At 40.9% G+C, this 26,996-nt stretch overlaps 1 protein-coding gene across 2 annotated transcripts in view; it reads left to right on the forward strand.

Moving 5' to 3' along the window:
* Nucleotides 1-26,996, forward strand: part of LOC110522027 (serine/threonine-protein phosphatase 2A 56 kDa regulatory subunit alpha isoform) — a 135,230-nt gene that overhangs the window by 26,042 nt on the left and 82,192 nt on the right. The window lies entirely within an intron of this gene.

The following is a 26,996-nucleotide window of genomic DNA, read 5'->3' on the forward strand; positions in this document are numbered from 1 at the left end:
GCAATGGTTTATGGACACTTAAGGGACAGTCATGTCGAGTGTGTTAACTATCTCTTAAAGTGTACATTTCTCAGCTGTCAGGTTTACATCTAGATGTTGGATAAAATTAATGAGTAAATATGAAACTATTTGTGAGAAGATGTAATGTAATGTTGGCCTCTAAATGACGTATTTGTTAAGATGTAAAGTTTTAACTAGTCAGTGAACACACCCCTGTGAGGCCAGACATTACATCAGGCATCATGGAATTGCCTTTTTTTCCACAGAGTATAAAACCACTTCCTACTAAATTTACATTAAGTCAGAGAACGCCAGGACAGAGTCCCCATGTTGAATGGCTACAATTCTATAGGCCATTAGACCAGAAAATATGGAGCTGATGCTACATGTCAAATGGTTAATTTCTTGAGTGTATTTTCATTTTTAGCTTAAAAAAAAACACCCATTTGAAACTGACTATTTCTCAGGCCCAGAAACTAGAATATGCATATAATTGTCAGATTAGGATAGAAACCACTCTAAAGTTTCCAAAACTGTCAAAATATTTGTGAGTATAACAGAACTGATATTGCAGGTGAAAACCTGATGATAAATCCAACAAGGAAATGCTGTTTTTCCTGAAAGCTCTCTGTTCCATTGTATGCCTTGCCTCCATTTAAAGGGATATCAATCAAATTCCTTTTCCTAAGGCTTCCTCAAGCTGTGAACAGTCTTTAGACATAGTTTCAGGCTTTTATTTTGAAAAATGAGCGAGAGAACCCATCGCGTCAGTGGGTGGCTGGGTGCCAGCAGAGTTTTTCATGCGCAACAGCCATTTTCTTTCTCTCACCTATGGAAGAAGCTACATTCCGGTTGACATATTATCGATTTATATATTGTAAAAACAACCTGAGTTTTTGATTATGAAAAACATTTGACATCTTTCTACGCACTTTACTGATACTATTTGGAATTTTCATCTGCGATGTCATGACCGCTCGAGCCTGTGGATTTCTGAAGATAACGCGCCAAACAAATGGAGGTATTTTGCATATAAAAATCATCTTTATGGAACAAAAAGGAACATTTTATTGTGTAACTGGGAGTCTCGTGAGTGCAAACATCCGAAGATCATCAATGCTAAGCGTTTTAATTTATTGCTTTTCTGACTTTCGTGACCAATCTACTTGGCTGTTTGTAATATTTTGTCTACTGAGAGAGATGTTCTTACATAAACGCTTGTTATGCTTTCACAGAAAAGCTTTATTGAAATCTGACACGCTAGGTGGATTAACAACAAGCAAAGCTGTGTTTTGCTATATTGCACTTGTGATTTCATGAAAATGTAATATTTTTAGTAATTTTAATTTTAATTTGGCGCTGTGCAATTCAGCGGATGTTGATAAAAAATTATCCCTCTAACGGGATGGGTGCATCAAGAAGTTAAGAACTACAACTCAATAGGCAATGGAGAGAATACAGTGTGTAGCGTTGACTACACAGCTGGAAATGGTTAAACTGCTGAGACTATCGATCACTACAGAATGAGAGCAAATCCTAGATGTATAATTACTAGTCTGCAGTTGGAAATTACATGAGTCTAGTACGAGAATACTGGCAACAGCGGAAGCATCTATTTTATGCAACGACCATCTTTACGCATGATGTATCCATTACATCAGACGCTATCCCGAGCCGCTGAGAAAGCGACAACTACGAAAGACATTGTGACTTCTGGGGAAGTTAACCAGAGACTCCCTGATGAACTGACTCTCCAGCAGACGGACCGGTGATTCTAACAGAGAAGACAACGACATACGGACCTAAATATATATACATTGCAGTTATTTTTTATTATTGTCCGTTCATGTGCAAAGGATTAGTATTTCAATTAATATAATTATCTGCTGTGTGTAGTGAATCCATTTAGTCTTTCCCGCTTTTTATCTGTCCCCACCCCTTTCCATTGTCTACCAAGCCGACATACTGGTTTAGCCCACTAGGGACTTATCAATGCATTTTGTTAGTAACAAATAACTATATTGTTTGTCATTTTGTGATTTGATTAGTCAGTAAATAAATAATTAAGCCAATTTGTATATCGTTGATTCATTATGGAAACTAGGGTTCGTGCAGATATCCAAGGGCTTGCGACTTTAAGATATGAGACTCAGGTAATAATACATTAATGAGAATGACTAATCGATAAGATACGGAAATATCTGAAGTCAATTCGGGAAATAGAGACTTCCCGTGGTGCCCCGACTTCCTAGTTAATTGAAGTGTACATGATTTAGTTTAATCACTTAATAATTACATAGAGAATTGATTTGATAAAATAAGTCTTCACATTTAATGAGTCAGACACGATACTCTGTTCCCTTTCACATCTCATAACTCCTATCACTTGGTGTCTTTTACTGCTACTGTAAGAGCTAGCTCAATGGCGATGACATTTTCTTACCACGACATAAATGTGCATAATATCTAACGAGAGTGAGGGTAGGAAAAAAGATGATGAATGACCAGAATCTTCCTATAGTTTGTGAAGTGACAACACACACATACTGAACTACAGCTTTCTTCGTCCACAAACATGTGACTCCCCATCCCGGATCCGGGAGCGTAATCATCGCCTGACACTAATTAGCATAACGCAACGGACATAAATATCCCTAGAAAATATTCCTATTCATGAAAATCACAAATGAAATATATTGAGACACAGCCTTTTGTTACTCACCCTGTCATCTCAGATTTTCAAAATATGCTTTACAGCCAAAGCTAGACAAGCATTTGTGTACGTTTATCGATAGCCTAGCATAGCATTATGCCTTGCTAGCAGCAGGCAACCTTGTCACACATCAGAAAAGCAATCAAATTAAATTGTTTACCTTTGATGAACTTCGGATGTTTTCACTCACGAGACTCCCAGGTAGATAGCCAAAGTTAATTTTTTTCCCAAAAGATTATTTGTGTAGGCGAAATAGCTCCGTTTGTTCTTCACGTTTGGCTGAGAAATCGACCGGAAATTGCAGTCACGAAAACGGCGGAAAATATTCCAAATTAGCTCCATAATATTGACAGAAACATGGCAAACGTTGTTTAGAATCAATCCTCAAGGTGTTTTTCTAATATCTATTCGATAATATATCCGTCGGGACAATTCGTTTTTCAGTAGGACCAATTGGAGTAATGGCTACCTCCTGTATTTTACGTGAGAATCTCTCTCGGAGCCACCATGTGACCACTTACGCAATGTGACCGCCTACGGCTATTCTTCAGCAGAAATGCGTAAAACTACGTCACAATGCTGTAGACACCTGATGGCACGTTCACAGCTGAATAGGGACTCATTGGAACGCAGCGCTTTCAAAACCTGGGCCACTTCCGGATTGGATTTTTCAGGCTTTTGCCTGCAACATCAGTTCTGTTTTATTCACAGACAATATCTTTACAGTTTTGGAAATGTTAGTGTTTTCTTTCCAAAGCTGTCAATTATATGCATATTCTAGCATCTTGTCCTGACAAAATATCCCGTTTAAAACGGGAAAGTTTCCAAAAATGAAAATACTGCCCCTAGAGTCGCAACAGGTTAAGATTGTTAGATGGCTAAACCTATTGCTAACCTTTTTATTTAGGCATTCCCTATTACAAAAATGTAATCTGACTATCAGCTGTCAATTCCCAGATACAATTGCAGCTGGTCAGATCAGCACAACAGTAAATGGCTAACGTTACACCGCAAGTCCGATGGCTTGTTGCTGAGAAATTATGCATGTTCAAAATGATAACCAGCTATCGTTAGCTAGCTACGTTGGGTAGTAGCTCTTATCTAATATCAAATAAATGCGACTATCGTCCCGATATATCAGCCCGGACGATTATCGGTCGTTCTCTATATGACTTATTCCACGTTTTGTTACAGCCTGAAATCAAAATGGATTAAATCAATTCTCTCCGTTACACACAATACCCCATAATGACAAAGTGAAATTGTAACATTTTTTTTACATACAGAAATGCATAATTTACGTAAGTATTCACACCTCTGTGTCAATACTTTGTACACTGAACAAAAATATAAACGCAACATGTAAAGTGTTGGTTTCATGAGCTGAAATAAAAGATCCTAGAAGTTTTACATACGCACAAAAACATATTTCTCTAAAATGTTGTGCACAGATTTGTTTACATCCCTGTTAGTGAGCATTTCTCTTCTGTGACATATCAAGAAGCTGATTAAACAGTATGATCATTGCACAGGTGCACCTTGTGCTGGGGACAATAGTCCACTCTGAAATGTTTTGTCACACAACACACTGCCACACATCTCAAGTTTTGAGGGAGCATGCAATTGGCATGCCGACCACAGGAATGTCAACCAGAGCTGTTGCCAAATAATTTTGTGTTAATTTCTCTACCATAAGCTGCCTCCAATGTCGTTTTAGAGAATTTGTTATTATGTCCAACCTGTTTCACAAATGCAGACCACGTGTATTGTGTCGTGTGGGCGAGCGGTTTGCTGATGTCAACGTTGTGAATAGAGTGTTATGGTTATGGTATGGGCAGGCATAAACTGCCATTGTCGTATCACTTATCCGCTGCCATCATCTCATGTTTAAGCATGATAATGCATGGCCCCATGTCACAAAGATCTGTACACAATTCCTGGAAGCTGAAAATGTCCCAGCTCTTCCATGGCCTACATACTCACCAGACATGTCACCCAATGAGCATGTTTGGAATGCTCTGGATTGACGTGTATGACAGCATATTCTAGTTCCGGCCAATATCCAGCAACTTCGCATAGTCATTAAAGAGGAGTGGAATTACATTCCACAGGCCACAATCAACAGCCTGATCAATTCTATGCAAAGGAGATGACGTGCTGCATGAGGCAAATGGTGGTAACACCAGATAGATACTGACTTATTCTGGTCCACGCCAAGCTTTTTTTAAAGTTAACTGTGACCAAAATGCCTACTATTTAGAACGTAAGTATGGGTATTCAGACATGGCCAATGTGTTTGCTCTCATTACAATTCCCTAAAAAAGCCTGTCATTCACTGCAAGGATGTTTTTCTGTCTTTTAGAGACCTTCTCATCTTGTGTAATGGCTATGGGTTCTGAATGAGAAAAGGCCATTATCTAGATTGCAGGAGGTGTAGTCGTGCAGGTGGAGATTGACTCCTCTTTTCATTCTGAGCCCAGGTCATGTTGCCATTACTGAGAGATGCTAAAGAGCTTAAGGCTTTTAATCCTGGGGCTCCTCCACCATCAGTTTCTGACTGTCTCCCAGACCTGTCCTGGCTCACTGAAAACAGAGTTTAATATGCCTCTCACTTCAGAGGTAAACAAACAGACACACGCATACTTTACTGTGCGTAAGCATACACTAATTCTCTCTCCATGTGCGTACTCTCTCCTTCTCTAGAGTATCACTTTGTTTTCACAAACACGTTGTCTTTGTCTTTCTCAATAGGTCTGATTTACTGTGTGTGGGTTATGAAATGACATTGCGTGAGATCAATTTGCCAATAGGATCTCTACATGCCATAAACTATGCAAAGGTCTGTTACAAAACAAAGGCTTTTTGCATGTAGTGCACACTAATCAATTAGTCACAATGGGAACATCAGCTAATTGGCGTTAACCAGTTCATCCATTACAGTGCCTATAGAAAGTTTACACCCGTTTTAACTTTTTTTCACATTTTGCGTTCTGTGTGATTTGAAATAGATTGAATTGATATTTTTTGTAATCGAGCTACACAAAATGCTCTATTAATGTCAAAGTTAAAAGAAAATTTGACATGAATAAAAATATAACTAAAATATAGTCTGCATTAGTATTCACCCCTTTCTTTAGGCAAGCCTAAATTCGTTCAGAATTAAAATGTTACTTAAAAAAATCAGGGAAGTTACATGAACTCTGAAGTAATAGGGGTTGACGTGATTTTTGAATGACTACCTCATCTCTCTACTTCAAACATACAACATATGTAAGGTTCCTCAGTCAAGTATTGAATTTCAAGCACAGATTCAGTTACAAAGACCAGGGAAGGGTAGTGGTTGGTAGATGTGTAACATTAACAAACCAGACATTTAATATATATTCAAGAATGGCCAAGTTAATAATTATGATGTATTAAACCACCCAGACACGTCAAAAATGCTGTCGTCCTTCCGAACTGAGCTGCAAGACAGAAAGGAAACTCTTTCATGCTGACCACACCGCTCGCGTCGTGTGCATGAGCGTTGCAAAATACATTTACACACACGTTATTCAATCATTTTACCCACACTGCTCGCACGCGCGTCTGTGTTGCCAAGCGCTAAAATAAAGTCAGTTCTATTTGACGGTGAACGCGGTGCAAGTCCTGCCTCTCCCATCTCGTCATTGGTAAATAGAGGTCGTTCGGTCGTTGTGGTAATACACCTTATTATGAAATTTAGATGCCAATCACAATATAAAGTCCAAAGAAGAAAAGGCTTGGAAGGAGGAGAGATGACAAGAAATGATTTGGTTGACCATTTTATGTGTGGATTAATTGTCAGAGTTGAGGACCTTGTGCATTTCAGGTAAAATAACAACTCAACGTTTATATCCCAGGACAAATTGGCAAGCAGCAGCAAGCAAGCTAAATAGGACAAATTAGCTAGCAAGTGCAAGCTAGCTAGATAAATTGCCATAAGTGTTTAGTGCTTTTCAACCTGTCCCCAAATTAATATAATTGGTTCAGAGCTTGTTTTGATATTTCAACCTGCGTGTTTTGATCGTGTTTGGTGTGGGTGGCACAAAATCTATTTGCGCGCGTCTGGTTTGGGCATGGTGTTATGGATGTCACCATCTGTGATTTTTAAACGGCTACAGAGTTCGATGACTGATGGGAGAAAACTGAGGATGGATCAACAACAATGTACTGACTCCACAATAATGACCTTAATTAAAGAACAAAAATATACAGAATAAAAAATATTCCAGAACACGCATTGTATGCAACAAGGCACTGAAAGTAGTACTGCAAAACATTACTTCAAAGGAATATACTTCCCAACACATCACTGAGTAACTGCCTCCTTATTTTCAGGCATGGTGGTGGCTGTATCATGGTATGGGTATGCTTGACATCAGCAACGACTGGGGAGTTTTTCAGGATGGAAAAGAAATGGGTTGGAGCTAAGCACATGGGAGAGAGACTATCTACAAAAAGTGCTTTAATTTCTAAGCGGTTCACCCGATATGGATGAAAATGCCGTCAAATTAAAGCTGACTGTCTGCACTTGAACCTTCATAGTCATTGTATCATTTGACATTACGATGACATTACAATTGCTCATTGCTAATCTGAAAACGAGATTACAGTATCATTCCAACTTCTAGGCAATATGTTACTTTTAATCGCAAGCGATTTAAGGCTACCCTTTTTTGCTCTACAATAACAGAGAGGAAGATGGTTGGGCGGTGTTTCTGCTACAGTCATTTATCCATAACGAAATCTGAAAATATTCTGTGTACATTCAGTAACATGATGATAATATTTCTAGGAAATATGGGGTAGGTACAACATAAGACAAAAATATTAGTGGTTTGAGTAAGAAATCTAACTGGTTTCTCCATGTGGCCTCACACCTCTCCAAAGTGGGCACAGTTCCCATGGAATTTCAATGCACTTTTATGACTCAAAGAAGAGTCTTCAACTAATAAGGTCTACATTTGAGCTCTCCTTGCTGAGCTGATGAAGAACTAGAGCAAGCAGAGTTGTAGTTATCATCTTTGGAATGCAGCCCTGCATCCCTTCCTTTACACAATTGCTGTTCTTTCCACATTCCAAAAACGGTCCATTGTAAAATGCAATCTGGTCAGGTCTGCATCATTTGAAAGCATGTTCTATTGCCAACATGGCTATCGTAGTTACAATATATAATCTTAGACTTTCACAGGGCAATTCAGATAAGCATATTGTAATTTTGGTGCACATAGAATAGTCATTAGCGCTTTCAGATATCATCTTGTAACAGTACATCAAGCATAGTCTTCCTAAACGTGGGCACTGTATATTACGTGAGATTTATGATAGTCCAAATGTGCACTTCACATTTCCATAACGGGTTTGGCTTGCTTGTATGACATAAAAGCAGTATTTATTATTAGTGATGCACCGTTATGACATTTTTGGCCTATACCGATATCCAATATTTTCCTTTTACATTTTAGTGGCCTTTTAAGCATTCTATTACAGTTAAATAGATAACACACACATGGACGCAGCGGTCTAAGGCATGGCATCACAGTGCAAGAGGCATCACTACAGTCCCTGGTTCGAATCCAGGCTGTATCACATCCGGGGTATGTCAAAACCCAGCTTCGTCCGGGTTTGGCCAGGGTAGGCCATCATTGTAAATAAGGATTTGTTCTTAACTGACTTGCCTCGTTAAATAAAGGTTACACACACTGACCAAAACGTTATTTTGCTGGCATTTACATATGTCGCCATTTACCAGTCGTTTCATTCTCAACCAGGATTTCTATGGAACGCCGTTTGGGTCTTTGCGTGTCAAAAAATAAAACAATGACCAGTAGAACACTATCTGACGTGCTTGTTGAACAATCAGGACCTGAATATGACTGCACATCAACTTAATAATTTAACGCGTTCATACATTTTTTACGTAGTTATTATACATTGATTACACTATCACATGTATTTCATGTCAAAACGATTAATCGATATGTATGCTATGATGCTGGTAAAGTTGTCTCGCGCACCTACAGTGCTAGTCATAACAAAAAAGGTGAGCTAGCTTATGCAAACAATCTGTTTCAGTAGCTATAGTTAGCAAGCTAACTATATAGCAAGCTAACTATATATCTAGGTGTCATCTAAAATAACCCTAATTTATAAAACATTCTTTGATTAATGGTGGTAGGACCCATCTATCTAAAGCTAGCCACAATGGTGCCACAATGGTGGACTTTGCAGTTAGCCTTCAAAATAAAAGTATGGCATAATTCTACTATTTGTATTCATTTGCATCACTGTCAATGACTTATTTTTATTTTGAAGGCAAACCACCAATTCCACTGTTGTGCCTAATCCTTATTGTGGCTAGCTTCACAACACAACCCGGTCCGGTCGAGCCTCACTAGCCAGATGAAGCTAGCTTGCTTCTTATAACGTTAGCATTGGGCAACAGGTTTAAGTAGCTGGCTAGCTTTTTTTTTCATGAACTGAAGTTCAATTTCAATAGGTGAACAACAAGTGGATACACAGCTAATACTTACTCACAAGGATTCCTAAATCATTGCAAAGAATAATGAAAATGACTGCAGTTTCTACTGGTCATTGTTATCAGGCTGGTTGTATTGGTGCTAGCTGGGTACCAAGCTAAAGCTAGCTACCCCAGAAGTTACGGTCAAACAAATGATGCCTTATTAGCGACGCGGTATTGTAAACACATCGTTCGTGGCCGGTGTTTGCTTGTTTGCAGACTTTTTGTACAGCTTTGACAGTGCTACTGGATATTTTTTTACATTAAAAAGACCCAAACAGCATTCAATAACGTGTATGTCGTGAAGCGAATAGCAGTGTGCTATTACTGTGTAACTCAGGCTGGGCAACATCTGAAAAATAGAGCACTTGGTAGTGTGTACCGGTGCTCGTCCAGTCGGCGAAAGCCAACATCCCCCACGACAGAGAACGGTTGATTGTCAAGGGCAATGAATTCCATTTTCTTGGCTTTAATGGATGGGTTGTCTCGCTGAAATGTTCTTACTCTTTCAAATGACTGCTGGACTTGTTGACTGCTCGATCCACACAGCAGATACTGTGGGCTAGGTTAGGAATGCTGTGTTGCACGTGTAGCGCAAAACTTTACGTGGCGTCATTACGGCACGTTATATAGGTATGCACGTCAGCTTTGACATTGGTTTTGCACATCAGCGTTAAACTAGACATCGGCCCGATACCGATGTTGCAATTTTTAGCTGATATCAGCCGATTCCGATATGTTCACCGATATATCGTGCATCCCTATTTATAATAATCCTCAACATCTCATCTTTCAAAATACATTAAGTCCTCTTTATTTACTGCATTTCCCTCACAAAACATTTGCCAAAGTTGCCCAATTAGTGGGAGGGGATGGGGCAAACTTCTAGTCGTGAGCGGGGCTCAAGTTCAGAGCCATTGTCAGACAAAACCAACACTGTACTATGAAGCAGAGACCTTGAGCTCTGATGTCATGTATAGCATGTTACTGTGCAGCCACTGCGTTCCAATTTAGCCACTTATCAGTGTCTAAATCTGCTTTTTTGAACCCGTATGTGGGTTAGAATGTAAAGAACTACAAGTTCACATTTGTGATCTAGCTAATGATTAGCCCAATAGGGTAAATGTAGATAGGCAATCCCATACTTAAGCCTATTTATGGAAAGCCACTATGCTGTGTCAGTTGAGGTACAGGTGATAATGCTTATTGCTAATGGCATACCTGATCATATGGACCATGCATAGGCTATATGCATGGTCCAATAGGTTAAAATAATTGTTACAAATAATTTTACCAATATGTTATTGTGCTCATTTCTGGAGGTGGAGATAATATTTTTGATAATTATTTAAATTCATTTTGGAATAGCATGTCCTTTTGAAAAGTCACTAGATCTGAGCTTCTCAGTCCTTCTACATAAAAATTATCCGGAACCCCGGACCCCCAAGACAAGATGCCAGCGTTCAAGAGGGTAAAAATAGCTTCTGATGGGGAGATGTATCTCCATGTCCCAGGCCCAACCATCTCTGCTGCTTCCGGAAGGCTAGATATGACTCCTTCCCAGTTGTCAATCTGCGTCTCCTTCAGACAGCTTACAGTGAAAATGTACACTTCTCTTGGCACAATTGATTTAGTGTAGATTTACTTTGATAGGATTTATTTGCTGAGGCACAGTACTTATGACGATAACTAGCTAGCCTAGCTACTGTAACTACTTTATAGGGTCTAAAGTTTTCATTGTCTTAATTATTCAGTTTTTCATGATTAAACAAATCACAGGGAGTGAGAAATTGAAACAAACCATGTTTGAATGTTTAACTGGCGAGTTTCTCTGTTTGCCTTGTCAAGGTAAGACGTGCAGAAGATGAAGTTAGAGAACATGCATAAAGATATGCAAAGGAAAGGGGACCATTCTCTCGTTTTAAAGGCTAAATTAGGCCTACTATAACATTATTTATTTGCTCCAGGCACAGTGCTAATGATGATGACTAGCTAGCATAGCTACTGTATAGGGTGGTCAAAAACAATCCTGGCTCTAGTGAGGGGAGAAATCTAAGGGAGAGAAGAATAGGAAAACAAGTTGTTTCAATGTTTTACTGTGTAGCCTCTCTGTTGGCATGTCAAGGTGGGACAATGCAGCTAGAGGAAGTAAGTCGAACACACCTAGAGATGCACAAGGAGTAGGGAACTCTACCTCTCTAAGTGCATCTAGATTACACTATGCCAGAGGTGCTTAGGCTGGGGTTTGGATTCGACTAACTCTTGTTTCCCTAGCGTGTTGGCCAGGGAATGCACTCCATCTAACCCTTACAGGGTACTGTTGACAACGTAAGGATCGAAACCACCAGGCAGCAACAGTTACCCCACCCACCACATAAAGGCTGGAATCCAAAGCTCCCCTCCCCTAAGCGAAGAAGCCCAGACAGGCCCTTCACTACAACTTGCAGCAGACTCTTACCATTGCTCACAGAGGAGGAATGTGAGGTGTGAGCAGCAGCACAGGATAAGGATCCCCGCTATGCAGGAAAAGAGAAAGGCGGGGGAGAATGGTTCTTATGTAAGACCCGCTAACCCACAACACAATCACGCCTGATGCATTATGGTCCAATCCACTATGGAACAGGCCTTTGCTTGCCTGCCTGTTCCCGTTTGGTTTCTGACAGGACCTTCTGGAGTATAGAACCCAATCTTCTCAGGGCCACTCTGTGTGTTGAAGCACAGAATTATGGCATTTCTTATTTTTTTTAATTGAACCTTTATTTACAAGGCAAGTCAGTTAAGAACAAATTATTATTTACAATGATGACCTACCGGGGAACAGTGGCAGAATGACAGATTTTTACCTTGTCCGCTCAGGGATTCGATCCAGCAACATTTCGGTTACCGGCCCAGCGCTCTAACCACTAGGTTGTGACAAGACCTTGGAGTCATTCAGCAAGGCACGACAAACCAAAATGCCTCAACTGTGTAATAGCTTTAATGTCAAGTGAGCCTCCCCTTTCCTGAGCTTCTCTCAAGGCAAGATATAACAGACTCCACATTCTGAGTCCATGTAGTTAGCATGCATTCGGCTAAAGTTTGTCTCCAGGGATTTTGATTGAACTGGAACAAATGCAGTCCTACAGATAGCCTGCTAATTTTGCACCCCACCTCCCTTTGTCTGCACAGCAACAGCCAATTGGCCCAACCCTGTTCTGATGCGTCACACCTCCGTCCCTCCTCGCCAACGGGCACATTTTTACAAGTTGCGAAACTCGGAAGGAATTCCTGTGGAACGTTTTGGTGTTGCCGCCTGTGTATTTCCTCTGTGCCCCGGCCTCTGTTTCAGGCCATGTCTGTTTAGGTGACATAATTCAGAAATGTGTCACCTCTCAATGAGAAACTGCCCCCATCTCGCTGTCTCTGTGGCATCATGGTAAAACTCCTCACTTGTACCAACTCTAACCCTCCAGCAGTGGATGTAATGTGTGTATGTGTTCGAGTTTTCATGTGAAAAGTACAGGGTGTGTACAGTATGTACATGAAAGGGGGATACCTAGTCAGTTGTACAACTGAATGCCTTCAACTGAAATGTGTCTTCTGCATTTAACCCAACCCGAGGTGTGTGTGTGTGTGTTAATATACGCACACATATATATATGCGCACCTCGCCCCCCGGATCTGTGCTCTGCTCTGGCCATTTCCTTCTCAGCTCTGTCTGTACTGTACACAGCAAATGTGGCAAAGTGTTTCACACACGGCACACACAGCTGGCATGTGACTAACTGAAACCCTCACACTGCCAATTCACCAAGACCTTTTATAGTATAGTGCCAATGAATGCAGTTGATTAATGTGTGTGTGTATGTATATATATGTATATTATATATGTATATATATGTATATTATATATGTATATTATATATGTATATATATATGTATATGTGTATATATACACATATACATATATACATACACACACACACACACACACACACAGCATACACACATTAATCAACTGCATTCATTGGCACTATACTATAAAAGGTCTTGGTGAATTGGCAGTGTGAGGGTTTCAGTTAGTCACATGCCAGCTGTGTGTGCCGTGTGTGAAACACTTTGCCACATTTGCTGTGTACAGTACAGACAGAGCTGAGAAGGAAATGGCCAGAGCAGAGCACAGATCCGGGGGGCGAGGTGCGCATCTAGGAACAGCTTGTCCTTTGTAATGTACATGAGAATCCAGCTAGGCCTTCACAGTAAGGACACGCTAATTGAGGAACATGACACATGGTGGAAGTGGGTTTATAGAAAAGGATGCTTTTCAGATTTAGACCCAAATTTTTCTTCCAAATAGTACAAGCATTAAGTGTTTCCCTGTGTCTCGACATTCTCCAGGTTGTTTTAATACAAAAATAGCCCACCCTTGATGTCTTTCTGCAGTATTAGAGAAATCTGCAGTCGGAAGTCAAAGTCATGAAATCAAGACTTTCCCTTGTGGACAGGAGGATCAAGGATTTCATGACTCTTGTGTGAGCATCAGAAATTAAAGGAAAATGCTCTGTTGATGGAGTCTTGTGCATGACTGCAGCCAGCATGGTTAATGTTTTAACGGGCCGTTGCTAAAGTGGAGTTGGCAAGGCCTTATACACAAGTCCATGTTATGGTAGTATGTGCCTGTTTTCAGGCCTCCCTTTTAAAAAAATGCCTTTGAAATGACAACAGAACAGTTTCAACAGTGAACACAATGCTATTTTGAGTTAAGAGACACTCACCTGTTTGATTTTGGTCATAGAGAGAAGCTATAGGCCTGGACCTAACTATTGTTTGTTTCTTTGTTAGTCCCCCAGATTGCTTTGTTGACTTTGTTGCCAAACCAGTTTTGGTCCAAGTAGATTGCCAACCCTCATGTTTCTGTCAACTAAAGGGTTTTATATGAACTCAAGTGTGACATGGAATTCTAGGGAATACAATATCCGGGGGTCAGTTGTCACAAGTTATTTTTCCCTTCTGCACTTCAGTTTTGATACAAGCACATTTCAGCACGTAAGGAAAATGTAATGATAGCTTAATAACCATCTGAAAGAGATTTTGCCTGGGGTGGGAAAAGGAAGACTTTCCAGACGAAGGGCTGTTTCCGTTATGACAGGCATCATGTTCAGTAGTGTCTGCCTCTCTTTCTCGCTCGCTCTGATCGAGCCCATCATCCACAACAACGTCGGGAATGCTATCTGTCCATACAGACTGCACGCTATGTGGTTCAGCCAGCCCGTCACTAACAGGCCTGAATGAGTTGAGCATGTTCTCAACGTGGCACTGTCACTATTCATTACTCTACTACAGCATTGCTTTGAAACACAAAGTATGGACATCCCTGGCTCTACAACTAGAACAACCACAAACATATACACAATCAAAAAAGTATGTGCACAGCCTTTCAAATTAGAGGATTTGGCTATTTCAGCCATTGCTGATGGGTGTATAAAATTGAGCACACAGCCATGCAATCTCCATAGACAAACATTGGCAGTAGAAGGGCCCGTACAGGAGAGCTCAGTGACTTTCAACGTGGCAACGTCATAGGATGCCACCTTACCAACAAGTCAGTTTGTCAAAGTTTTTTGTACTGCTTGAGCTGCCCCGGTAAACTATAAGTGCTGTTATTCTAAAGTGAGCAACAACGGCTCACCTGCAAATTGGTAGGCCATACAAGCTCACAGAACGGGAATGCTAAGTGCTGAAGCGCGTAGCGTTTAAAAATCGTCTGTCCTCGGTTGCAACACCCAATACCACGTTGCAAACTGCTTCTGGAAGCAGCGTCAGCACAAGAACTGTTCGTTGGGAGCTTCATGAAATGGGCTTCCATGGCCGAGCAGCTGCACACAAGCCTAAGATCACAATGCCATGGTGGAGTGGTGTAAAGCTCGCCACCATTGGACTCTGGAGCAGTGGACATGCGTTCTCTGGAGTGAAGAATCACGCTTCACCATCTGCAGTCGGTCGGACGAATCTGGGTTTGTCAGATGCCATGAGAACGCTACCTGCCTGAATGCATAGTACCAGCTGTAAAGTTTGGTGGAGGAAGAATAATTGTCTAGGGCTGTTTTTTATGGTTCGGGCTAGGCCCCTCAGTTCCAGTGAAGGGAAATCTTAATGCTACAGCATACAATGACATTCTAGACGATTCTGTGCTTTTAGTTTTGTGGCAACAGTTGTGGAAGGCCCTTTCCTGTTTCAGCATGACAATGCCCCCATGCACAAAGCGAGGTTTATACAGAAATGGTTTGTCAAGATCGGTGTGGAACAGCTTGACTGGCCAACACAAAGCCCTGACCTCAAACCCATCGAACACTTTTGGGCTGAATTGGAACGCCGACTGTGAGCCAGGCGTAATCGCCCAACATCAGTGCCCGACCTTGCAAATGCTCTTGTGGATGAATGGAAGCATGTCCTCGCAGCAATGTTCTAACATCTAGTGGAAAGCCTTCCCAGAAGAGTGGAGGCTCAGCAACAAAGGGGGGAATAAACTCCATATTAATGCCCATGATTTTGGAATGAGATGTTTGAGCTCATATACTTTTGGCCATGTAGTGTACTTCCTTGGGAAGAGTTAGAGCTTTGGGTAGCCCTGATTTTTCAGATTGGTGTTCAGTCTGTCAGATCAGGTGGTGGGGGAGGGTACTACTCGCATCATTCACCACTCACATGCCTTCTGTAGCTGATCAAATCAAATCAAATTTATTTATATAGCCCTTCGTACATCAGCTGATATCTCAAAGTGCTGTACAGAAACCCAGCCTAAAACCCCAAACAGCAAGCAATGCAGGTGTAGAAGCACGGTGGCTAGGAAAAACTCCCTAGAAAGGCCAAAACCTAGGAAGAAACCTAGAGAGGAACCAGGCTATGTGGGGTGGCCAGTCCTCTTCTGGCTGTGCCGGGTGGAGATTATAACAGAACATGGCCAAGATGTTCAAATGTTCATAAATGACCAGCATGGTTGAATAATAATAATAATAATAAGGCAGAACAGTTGAAACTGGAGCAGCAGCACGGCCAGGTGGACTGGGGACAGCAAGGAGTCATCATGTCAGGTAGGACAGGATGACCACATCAGTGAATCAACCCACTCAGGTGACGCACCCCCTCCAGGGACGGCATGAGAGAGCCCCAGTAAACCAGTGACTCAGCCCCTGTAATAGGGTTAGAGGAAGAGAATCCCAGTGGAAAGAGGGGAACCGGCCAGGCAGAGACAGCAAGGGCGGTTCGTTGCTCCAGAGCCTTACACTTGAGTTGAGATTACATGCGGTTTACATAGGAGTCTGCGTTTGCACAACCTCTTAACCTTTAGGTGTTGGGTTTGTAAGTGGCCATTAATCAAGGCTGCTTCCTCCTGGTATGAGTTAAGAGACATAGCCCTGCTGCTAGGCTAGGCTAGCCCTACGTTGTACTGTTCTGTCATTGTGTTTCTGGGCGTCTGCCAAAGTGCTGTTTATAGCCTGGCCGGAGTCAGGTTTGTCAGCTCTAATAACCCTGCACACACTCACTGTCTAATCCATAAATGGTGTTCTGATAAAGGCCTAGAATGATTGAGCTGTCTCTTGGCTCTGCACGACTAGGGCTATTGCGGTGACTGTATTACCGCCACACCGGTAGTCACGAGTCATGACCGCAGTCAAGTAGAGAGCTGAAATCCCAAACCAAAACTGCACTGATGGGTAACCTACCAAACGTGCTAATGGCCCTTACTAGTGGCCTGCTACTCAGCTCTCTATTGTCCCTCATCACTTTCTAAAAACATCATGATTTGAATTTGAAAAATCTGAAAGATGAGGGCAAATAGTGATGGGAGATCACTTTTAATGCTGCCATTTTCCATTGATTAGATATCCGCTAACTTTCTTGCTACACAAGCATAGCAGCAATGCAGTTATCGCTCTGTCTCCGCTGGAAGCGCAAAGGTGCCTTTTTTTACGACTTTCTCCAAGTCAGCAATATAGAATTTTATCATGCAGCTCTTATGTTTTGATTTCTAAGACATACCCAGCTTTCTAGGCCTATTACAACTAAATACATGTATTTTATTGTGTTGGCTACATTACATGGATTTATTTGACTTATTAAAATGTTGATGTTCCAAAGGCTCGCTAAACATGTTAATGTTAATTAATGTTCAGTTTAGTGAGACCGGCAGTCATTTGCATGACAATTACCATCTGACAAAATGTCATGACCGCCACGGCCCTATGCACGGCCAAAGTACATATATTGAGTTGTATATGTAAAGCCTGTTGATTGGAACAACACTGACTTGATGTGATTTAAAAATTGAATCTCTGGGTCCTTGCTTGTGTTTAATGTAAATTATAGTCCTCACTTCTCTGTTTTCACAGGCTGTGTCAGCAGTAGGCCTATTATGATCCGAGGTGTTTACCTTACTGAAACCTACTAAAAGGTTCCATTAGGATTTTTTCCCCTCCATTTGCTAAACTCTCAACTGCAACTATTTTATCACAGTGTACTGTTCTGTACCCTGTCACAATGCACGTCAGCAGCACAGTATGAACTTTATCAAGACCTTGTCAGTACCTGTAAACTTTTCATAATTCAGCAAATGTCTGTTTGGCCTTGCACTGGGGATGTGGATTGAAGCCTCTGTATACTGTTAAGTTGGTTTCAATCAGTATTGACTTCCACAATAGCAATTTGCCTATGAATTTTGTATACGTTTTTTACTTAAGTCATGATGGGTATTTTCCAAGTTGCATTCAGTTAGGCTGCCTTGGCAGTTAACTGCACATTTTGTAGGTAATCTTGTTTAGGCGACTAACCAGGCAAGCTTTTGTTGACACCAATGCCATGCAATGGTTAAGCTTGGGCAGTATCCAGACTGTCATACCTTCATATCGACCTTGTGCCGTACTGGCATATTTGGTAATACTGGCACTGAAAACAAGGGGTGCTTTAAAAAATATATACAAAAATAAAATCCCACTGATTCTCTGTAATCCGAAGGTTAGCAATGCTGACAAGTACATGTAAAATCCCATAGACAATGCTAAAGACTGCATTGCGAACATTTTTAAACAGTCTCTGACCTAAAATATTTGCAGGACAGACATCCCAGCTCATAAAGTTATATAAGTAACTCAAATGCGGCTAACAGTTTGCTGCACACACACAAAACAAGTATTAGACAGCAAGGCTCTTGATCCAGGAGGGGATTTTCTGTTGTTGCTAAGCAAACTTGATTTTGGAAGAAGCTAACCAATTAGCTAGATAGCTAACTAGCTACTAAATTAGCAAACCAAATGCACAACTGAAGAGCGTTTAGCACATTTTAGACAGTTAATTTAATAGTTACAAGAATTGTAACTGGCAAACATTTAGTTGTCAATTCCATACTGTAACTAGATCATCTGGTGCACGCTGCATAACAGTGAGTGACTCGCAATGCTCCGGTCTCTCCTCGTTGTGTGCTTGTAAACAAACGCCACGTGACTGGGTACCACCAGTAAGATTCATAATGAAAATTGTGACAGGTGAAATGAAGAAAGCAATATTCTTTATCTCCTAACGTATTGCACAAGTTGACTGCAGGTATTTATTTAAAAAGTAGCTACAAATATTCAAATTTCAAGTGTTGGCGGTATTGAAGAAGCATCCTGTGGCTATTTCTAAACACCCCTATATACGGTACACCATCCAAGCCTAATGGTTGTACAGTTTTACCATGCAATGGTTTAAAGCTAGAATCCTTAGTTGTCACATACATTTTTGGACTTCTCGAAGACTATAACTTATAAATGCCCCATGAGCTTAGTTCAACTGTCGTAACCCATCAGAATGCAAAATATGAGCTTTTTTTACTCCAATGTTAGTAAACAATGTAAATAAACACTGTATAGCCTCAAACCATGGTTAAAACGCTAATGTTGATGTCATGGATGGTTAATCCATGCATCCGTAGCTCTGTCTATAATTTTGAGTGGTTACATTTCTCGCTCAGCTTTTTACCAAAACCGAGGCAGGGAGGCTGCTTTGTTTCAGTTAAGGATTCTAGCTTTAAGCCAAATGAAAACACTACATTGTACACTAAATAGGGATGTGCCTCTTTCCCTTTCAAGACTAGGCCTATTTGGTACGCATCTACGTACATTGGCTCTGATACAATACAGGAACGATGCGTTTTAGTTTGAAACATTTTGTTGCAATTCCAGTTTATTAGAGGAACGAATCGATACGATTGAATGCACTAACATGTGTTAAAGAAACACATTCATTTTCCATTCTAAATTCAAATCTGCTTGACTGAGCTCATGGGCAGGGCCTCTGAGCTGACTCCTCTTTCTCTCTCTGTGTGTGAGAGTGAATGATAAACAGTACATTCACAAAGTATTCACACCCCATGACTTTTTCCACATTTTGTTGTTACAAAGTTGGATTAAAATGGGTTTAATTGTCATTTCTTCGTCAACGATCTACACAACATACTCTATTGACAAAGTGGAAGAAGAAATTCTAACATTTGTAAAACATTTATGAAAAATGGAAACACTATCTTGATAAGTATTCAACCCGCTGAGTCAATACCTTTAGAAACATCTTTGGCAGTGAGTCATTCTGGGTAAGTCTAAGATTTCCACACATGGATTGCGCAACATTTGGCCATTTTATTATTTTTATAAATTCTTCAAGTTCTGTCAAATTGGTTGTTGATCATTGTTAGAGAACCATTTTCAGTTCTTGCCATAGATTTTCAAGCTGATTTAAGACAAAACTGTAACTTGGCCATTCGGGAACATTCATTGTCTTCTTGGTAAGCAACTCCAGTGTAGATTTGGCCTTGTGTTTTAGGTTTTTGTCCTGCTGAAATCTTCTAGGATTTTGCCTGTGCTTAGCTCCATTCCGTTTTCTTTTTTTTATCCAGAAAAACTCCACAGTCCTTAACGATTAGAAGCATACCCATAACGTGATGCAGCCACCACTATGCTTGAGAGTATAGAGTGTGGTACTCAGTAATGTGTTGTATTGGATTTGCCCCAAACATACATTTTTGTCCTGAATACAAAGTGTTAATTGCTTTGCCACATTTTTTGCAGTACGTTGCACACAGGATGCATGTTTTGGAAAAATTGTATTCTGGTCAGGCTTCCTTCTTTTCACTCTGTCAATTCAGTTAGTATTGTGGAGTAACTACAATGTTGTTGATCCATGCTGAGTTTTCTCTTTTATAAAAGCCATTCAACTCAGTTAGGAAGGACGCCTGTCAGGGTTTCCGTTTGCCAGTAATAGCTGGCTTTTGTTGTTGTTTTAAAAAGCTGATTAATAAAATTGGTGCTGGCCAATTGTTGGGTAGAAGAAAAAATCCCATTGCGAAATAATGCTTTTTAGCCTATTCTCATTGATGGAAACACAAGTTATGTATCTTATGACATGCATACAGATACAGAGCCTTTGAGCGGAAACTCTGTCAGACATCGTGAGAGCTGCTGCTCCTGCAGCATCTCAAAAGGAAACGGAAGGCAGGCTTCATCAGCGCATCACACATCACTTTGCATTGAGCTGGAGGCACCTGAATGTTTAATACATATGAGACATTTCCTACCTTGCTTCAAAGTAGTCTATTAGATCTCCTCTCTTTCTAAATTTCAAGCGGAAATCACATGAAACCGATTGCATGTGCGATGCCCTTTCGACAACGGTGTTCCCCGCTAATTGCTCTATGGGGAAAAAACATTTGCGCTTAGCTTACTTAATGCCTTGTGCTTATAATGTTGATAAACTATACTGAACAGAAATATAAACGCAACATGCTACAATTTCAAAGATTTTACTGAGTTACAGTGCATAGAAGGAAATCAGTCAATTTAAAAATATAAGTCCTTAATCTATGGATTTCACATGACTGACTGCAGGGGCGCAGCCATGGGTGGGCATATTGCTCACCCACTGGGGAGTCATGCTCAGCCAATCATAATGAGTTTTTCCCCACAAAAGGACTTTATTACAGACAAATACCCCCTGTGGCGCCACGTAAAATGTTGCACTACACGTGCAACACAGCATGCCTAGCCTACCCCACAACTCAAAGGTGAAATCCATTGACGCCAAGATAATGGAATTCATTGCCCTTGACAATCAATCGTTCTCTGTCGTGGGTGATGTTGGCTTTTGCCGACTGGTCGAGCACCGGTACACACTACCAAGTGCGCTATTTTTCAGATCTTGCCTTACCGGAGTTACAGTAATAGCGTCACTGCTATTAGCTTCACGACTGACATTTGGACCAGTGATATCAGCCACATGAGCATGCTGAATCTGACAGCGCAGTGGGTCGTTGAGGATTTTGTACTGAGGAAAGTCGTATTGCATGCTGAAGAATGTGCTGGTTGTCGTACCGCTGCTGCCATTTCAATGGCATTTGAGAACATGTTTGAAACTTGGAAACATGAACACAATAGCTAGCTCTGACTGACTGGAGAAATAAGCTCATCAACTGCGCCTTTAGCAGACGTGATACCCTCTGTCATGACATTGAAATGCCTGCTCAACAAAACTGCCGACACAGGCTGTGAACAAGTGGTTCGGTGACATTCTCTCTTTACTGTGTCGCCACCATGCTTGATGCTATGTACAAGGACCGCTACTTCGATGCAGGGTTTACGTGAAATGTTATCTACACAGCTGGACAAGATGGAAACTGTGACAGTGTGCACCGAGGAAGAGAGGCCTCTGTACAGACAGAGCTAAAACTTCATTGCAAGACAAAGGAGCTGATGGTGAACTATACAGGAAAAGGAGGGTCGAAGTGTCTCCATTCACATCGTCGGGGCTGTAGTGGAGCGGGTTGAGAGTTTTCAAGTTCCTTTGGCGTCCACATCACCAACAAACGATCATGGTCCAAACACACCAAGACAGTCGGGAAGAGGGTACGACAATACCTTAGGAGACTGAAAAGATTTGGGTCCCCAGATCATCATAAAGTTCTCCAGCTGCACCATCAAGAGCATCCTGACCGGTTGCATCACAGCCTGCTATGGCAACTGCTCTTCATCCGACCATAAGGCGCTGCAGAGGGTTGGTCGTACGACCCAGTTCATCGCTGTGGTCAAGCTTCCTGCCATCCAGGACCTATATAATAGGCGGTGTCAGAGGAAGGCCAAAAAAATTGTACAAGACCCCTAGCACCCAAGTCATAGACTGTTCTCTGTTCTACCTCACGGCAAGCAGTACCGGAGCACCAAGTCTAAGTCCAAAATGTTTAACAGCTTCTACCCCCAAGCCATAAGACTGCTGAGCAATTCATCAATTGGCCACCTGGACTATTTACATTGACCCCCCCCTCCCCATTTCAGCTTGAAATGATTTATTAATTTGCCAATTTTTTTTTAAACACTGACATCATAGAGCATTATGTGTAGGCCATGCACTACCAACTGAGCCTTACAGGACCATATACACTGTGTACAAAACATTAAGAACACTTGCCCTTTTCATAACAGACTGACCAGGTGAAAGCTAGAGTATGATCCCTTATTGATGTCACTTGTTAAATCCAATTCAATCAGTGTAGATGAAGGGGATGAGACCGGTTAAATAATATTTTTTTTGCCTTGAGACATGGAATTGTGTATATGAGGGTAAGGTGAATTCATTAGAAAGAGGTCTTTGCTGGGAAGCCCTGGCCGGTCAGTTGAAGAGTGGCGACATGGTGGCGAGGCAGTGGCACTACGACCAGGCTGAGGAGTAAAAAAGGACAAAGGTCTTAGTGGGACCTATCCAGGATACGCTGCAATGTCTCAATTTGGTTACTCTGGTAAAGGCCATTTTGGAAAAAGTCAGTTAAAATCCACACAAATACAACAAGTTGGTGAGGAATTGGCTTAAACTCAATCAGTCCACACAGTGTGATAGTTAGATTGGATCGCACAGTTTGTAGGATTGCCGTAGTTATAGCACAAATAGAGCAATGAGACCGATATTTTCCGGATGTGTAAATGTGAAGCATCTGGTTGGCATTTCCACTCACGACCAGATATGGTGGTTAGAGGAAGCCCAATGGCAGGCAGTGGGAGAAGATGGTGAGATGGATTTTGTCTGACATTCTGCAAATTTTCTCATCAATGAAACATTTGATCTTATTACAGTTTCCAAAATTTAAATCCGTTACAAACAGAGTGGACTTAGTTTCGTAGACTTTATCCTATCCCAAGGTTTCTAAATATTGCGTTGTTTAGAAGGAGTGCAAAGGTGAATTTAGTTATTGCATACGTGCACTTCACAGTGTAGGCGTTCCCTTACAGAAATATGCAAATACCTGCTAGAACGCGCAAGTAGGCTCTCGCTAGCTCGTTCTTGGCTCTGCCCACCTCCTTGCTTGTTCTGCCCACTATGATTAATTTGCTCCCTTTGGAAACGACAGGCTATAGTCTAGCTTGGGTTAGTTAATAACATATTTGGTTATAGGCAGCAAGCCAGAACCCAAACACAGACTATAAACCAGCCAGCACTAGGACCTATAAAGTGATGTGCCCAGGTATATCCAAGTAGGCCTCAACTTTCAGCAGACCTGTTTTGTATGTCTCCTTGCAATATTGCACTGTTCTCTGATGTGTTCACAGCCAGATGAAACCAACCTAAATAATCCAGTTTTCAGCTACAAACTCTGATCAGAGAAGTACATGCTTGCGGCCATCTTGAAAAGTAGGTGTATACTAGCTGACAGAGCTTAAAGAATGTTGAAAAGAATAATGGCCAAATGTTGTACAATCCAGATGTGGGACGCTCTTAGAGACCTACCCAGAAAGACTCACAGCTGTCATCACTGTTAAAGGTTATTCTAACATGTATTGACTCAGGGGGTTGAATACTTATGTAATTAACATACTCTGAACAAAAATATAAACGCAGCATGTAAAGTGTTGGTCCCATGCTGACATAAAAGATCCCAGAAATGTTCCATACTCACAAAAAGCTTATTTCTCTTCAATTTTGTGTACAAATTAAGCCATCCACCTAACGTGTGGCATATCAAGAAGCTGATTAAACAGCATGATCGTTACGCAGGTGCACATTGTGCTGTAGACAATATAAGGCCACTCTAAAATGTGCAGTTTTGTCACACAACGCTACAGATGTCTCAAGTTTTGAGAGATCGTTCAATTGGCATGCTGACTGCAAGAATGTCCACCGGAGCAGTTGCCAGAGAATTGAATGTTAATTTCTATTATAAGCCACCTCCATCGTTTTAAAGAATTTGGCAGTACAGTGCCTTGCGAAAGTAGTCGGCCCCCTTGAACTTTGCGACCTTTTGCCACATTTCAGGCTTCAAACATAAAGATATAAAACTGTATTTTTTTGTGAAGAATCAACAACAAGTGGGACACAATCATGAAGTGGAACGACATTTATTGGATATTTAAAACTTTTTTAACAAATCAAAAACTGAAAAATTGGGCGTGCAATTTTCCCATCTTCCCATCAATTTTAACCATCTTCCCTGTCCCTGCTGAAGAAAAGCAGGCCCAAACCATGATGCTGCCACCACCATGTTTGACAGTGGGGATGGTGTGTTCAGCTGTGTTGCTTTTACGCCAAACATAACGTTTTGCATTGTTGCCAAAAAGTTCAATTTTGGTTTCATCTGACCAGAGCACCTTCTTCCACATGTTTGGTGTGTCTCCCAGGTGGCTTGTGGCAAACTTTAAACGACACTTTTTATGGATATCTTTAAGAAATGGCTTTCTTCTTGCCACTCTTCCATAAAGGCCAGATTTGTGCAATATACGACTGATTGTTGTCCTATGGACAGAGTCTCCCACCTCAGCTGTAGATCTCTGCAGTTCATCCAGAGTGATCATGGGCCTCTTGGCTGCATCTCTGATCAGTCTTCTCCTTGTATGAGCTGAAAGTTTAGAGGGACAGCCAGGTCTTGGTAGATTTGCAGTGGTCTGATACTCCTTCCATTTCAATATTACCGCTTGCACAGTGCTCCTTGGGATGTTTAAAGCTTGGGAAATCTTTTTGTATCCAAATCCGGCTTTAAACTTCTTCACAACAGTATCTCGGACCTGCCTGGTGTGTTCCTTGTTCTTCATGATGCTTTCTGTGCTTTTAACGGACCTCTGAGACTATCACAGTGCAGGTGCATTTATACGGAGACTTGATTACACACAGGTGGATTGTATTTATCATTAGTCATTTAGGTCAACATTGGATCATTCAGAGATCCTCACTGAACTTCTGGAGAGAGTTTGCTGCACTGAAAGTAAAGGGGCTGAATAATTTTGCACGCCCAATTTTTCAGTTTTTGATTTGTTAAAAAAGTTTGAAATATCCAATAAATGTCGTTCCACTTCATGATTGTGTCCCACTTGTTGTTGATTCTTCACAAAAAAATACAGTTTTATATCTTTGTTTGAAGCCTGAAATGTGGCAAAAGGTCGCAAAGTTCAAGTGGGCCGAATACTTTCGCAAGGCACTGTACATCCAACCGTGGGCGAACGGTTTGGTTATGCCAACGTTGTGAACAGAGTGCCCCATGGTGGCGGTGGGTTTGTGACATGAGCAGGCATAAGCAAAGAACACAATTGCATTTTATTGATAAGTATTGAATGCACAAAAATACTGTGACGAAATCCTGAAGCTCAATTTTCTTTTTAAACGGATCCACAGATTAGGGCCTAATGAATACATTTAAATTGACAGATTTCCATATATGAACTGTAACTCAGTAAAATGTTTTAAAATTGTTGCATCTTGTGTTTATTTTTGTTAAGTATATTTGTATTTTTCATCAGAGTATTTTGTGTAGATTGTTGACAAAAAATTACAAACCCATTTTATTCCCACTTTTTAAATCAATGGGTGTTAATACTTTCTGAAGGCACTATAATGTGAATATGGTATTATTAAATACATTGATATAGGCTTACTGATTTCATTAAATTATTGACAATGGAGTAGTCAGCTGCTGCTTTCTGTGTTTCATTCTTCAATCATACTTGTAGGTCTATTCATGGGTGCATGACTTCGTGCAATGACAATCTTGTTGGGTGTCCTGCAAATTCCTGCGATTCTATATTGATCAACAGGGAATTCATGTTTACTTGACATAAGGCAACCTTTTTTCTTAGGTTTCTTCCACAATAAACTAAATTGAAAGAGTAGACTAGGTTAGTTTTTCTGGCTAGGTTACTAATCTACCGCCTTCCCTCAAAGTCCCACTCACAGTGATTGATTGACAGGTCTGAAACCCGACCAACTCTGACTCACAAACATCTTGCCCACTCCCCTGACAATCCCACCCACAGTTATTGACAGGCCAAACTGTTAAAGGGATAGTTCACCAAAATAAAATAATTACACCTAGGTTTCCTTACCCACAGCAGCAAAGCCAATAAAATACATAATTTGAAGAACAAACATCATTGTGGTATTTTATATATTGCAGTAAAACTGTACATATGACTTGAATCTCAAGAGAAGATGGGATTAATGTTAAAAACGGTTATTTTACTTAGCGTATATGATCAGGACTATTTTCTGAGGCGTAGATGATATCCAAAACAATTAGCACTGAATTCATACATTTTGAGTAATTTTAATTGCAAAGTCATGTCTTTCTACTCAATACCACAACTCATTTGACCAATACTTGAGGTAAAGTCATTATTTTGCTGTGTATTTTGGATGGAGTCAATGATTTAGAATGTAACAGAGGCCAAAAAAATAAAACCACATTCATGGGGGGCATGCCCCCTG

This window comes from Oncorhynchus mykiss, chromosome 4, assembly GCF_057628025.1.
Source record: "Oncorhynchus mykiss isolate SJ-2025 chromosome 4, ASM5762802v1, whole genome shotgun sequence".
Taxonomy (NCBI): Eukaryota; Metazoa; Chordata; class Actinopteri; order Salmoniformes; family Salmonidae; genus Oncorhynchus; species Oncorhynchus mykiss.